Here is a 2,444-nt window from a genome sequence, read left to right as displayed (position 1 = left end):
CCTAAAGGAGAAGGCACATTCCTTCCAGGACAGCAACGTACACATTTTGGACAGGGAAGATAGATGGTTTGAAAGAGGGGTGAAGGAAGCCATCTATGCAAAACTGGAAAAACCATCCCTCAACAGAGGAGGAGGTCTGCAACACCACCTACCTCCCACTTACAATGCCGTCCTTTCATCTCTACCCAGGAGACTCAAGAAGCCTAGCCTCCAAGAACAACAGTCGCTCACTAACCGCTCCAACGACTCATGGCCACTGAATGGAGCACTAACGAAGTCAAAACTAACACCTCCAACGACCGTCGCTGCTTAACATCGGATCACAAAGAGCCATTGACCTCAATAGCTCTGATAACGACTCCAAAGAGGATAAATATCTGAGTTTCATCACCAGCCAGTCAGACTAGCTTGGTCTAGTCAGAAAGGCAGGAACTGATGAAGCCTCTTGGATGAGAGGCGAAACGTCTTCACGGATATGTACCAAATCCAGCTGCACTCGATTCAATTCCTTTGAACAACCATGACCTGGATGGATGAGAACATTCACAGACTTCCTGTAGTGTGGTATTCTAACACAGGTAGAAGGTTTTGTCTGCAGCATTGTGAGGATGTTTTGGGGACGTTGTTGAGGTAGCAGATTATATAATTTTATTTATGAAACATTACCACAATGTTTAAAAATAAAGGAATAACATTCTCACTGCAACATTCATAACATGTTTGAGGATGTTATTGAGGCTGAGATGATGGAACATTTCCTTTAACATGTTCCTGTCATGTGATATAATAACAAGGTCTCGGTCAAGGTCACATTTATTTTTAGAGCAACTCAACACCAAGCCAGGTTTGTGCTAAAGTGCTTTACAACCATCAGAATTGAGCAACAGTTATCTTAAAACATAAGTACATACGTACACACATGCATCATCATAATCATCATCATCATCGGCGGTCACTCGAAGCGAGTATGACTGTCCTCTCAATTGGTTTGTCTACTTGTGGGTCTTCAGATGGTTGTAGAGGCAGATCTGCGATCCACATACTTTGGTGCAGTGTGGACAGGGGAAAGTGGTGGTGGTTGGTGGTGGTGGTTGAGTCTTGTTCTCTGTCTCCTTGTGGTGCTGTCGCTTTTTCTCTGCAGCACAGTGGAGCTCCATTTCATGACATGCAGCTACCTCCTGCACGGATTTCTGCCAGGAGCATCTATCCAGTGCAATGTCTTCCCAGGTGCTCGGTGTGATGGTGAATTTCTTCAGACTGGGCTTGATGTTGTCCTTGAAACGGATTTATTCTTTTGCCTGCCGGGAGCTCACTGACCTTCCTTCAGCTGGGGTACAGGATCTCTTTGGGGAGACATGTGTTGGACATGCGGATGACACGGCCTGTCCATCAGAGTTGGTGCTGCATTATTGTGGTGGTGATGCTAGTCATGTTGGCTTCTTCCAGAACACTGATGTTGGTGCGTCTGTCCTTCCAGCTGATCCTCAGCATCTTTCATAAGGATTTTTGGCGGTATTGTTCCAGGACTCTCAGGTGCCTGCTGTAGGTGGTCCATGACTCTGCTTCATACAGCAGTGTGGGGGGAGCCACCCCTCTGTAGACCAGGAGTTTTGTTTGGGCCTTTAGGTCTCGGTCTTCAAAGACTCCTACTGAGTCTGGCGTAAGCACCACTGACACAACTCAGGAGATGGTTGACCTCAGACTCGATGTCAGTTTATGAGGAGAGAAGGCTGCCGAAGTAGGAGAAGTGATCAACGTCGTCAATAAACACATACATATACGTATCTCTGTTAAAAGAGTTGTGAGTACACATTTTAATGCGAGCACAAAAACATATACTACACTATGCACTTATGTGTTCCGGATGTGCTGGAAAGCCCGAAATTTCAACTTCTTACTGGAAAAATGGGGTCGTCTGGTCCTTTAAGTTGAAGTGTGAAACTCAGAGCGTTTCTTTTCAGTCTGTAGGTCACCAAGATGCACTTATTAGAGCTCAGCAAGTCTGTATAGCATAATAGTACACAGCATTATTCACAATGTCTTCTCTTAAATACATATAATTTCGATTTTCAACATTGAATGGTCTCAACTTTATGAAAAATAAAAACTGTTTGTTAAATGGCCAAACACAAGTTTGAAATATTAATTTACAACACAGCTGATACATTTCTTTGGTAATGGGCCAGTTTACATTGCCAAATATTACTGACATAATGCCAGCCATATTAACGTCAGTCTCTTGTGGGTGTCCATATTTGTCCCCTGTTATTTCCAGTCTGGCCACTGGGAGGTGCAGCACTTCTTTTTGTGACCAACCAGCTCGAATTTCTGACGTCTGACATCAAGTGGAACACAACTTAACTGTTTCAACACAGTTTAGAAACAAAAAAGTACCATGATGCAACAGCACGTGTGTCCATGCCCCTGTCTTAGACTTAGACTGA

This window comes from Lampris incognitus, chromosome 11 (assembly GCF_029633865.1).
Source record: "Lampris incognitus isolate fLamInc1 chromosome 11, fLamInc1.hap2, whole genome shotgun sequence".
Classification (NCBI taxonomy): Eukaryota; Metazoa; Chordata; class Actinopteri; order Lampriformes; family Lampridae; genus Lampris; species Lampris incognitus.
Note: the sequence above shows the minus strand (reverse complement) of the source record.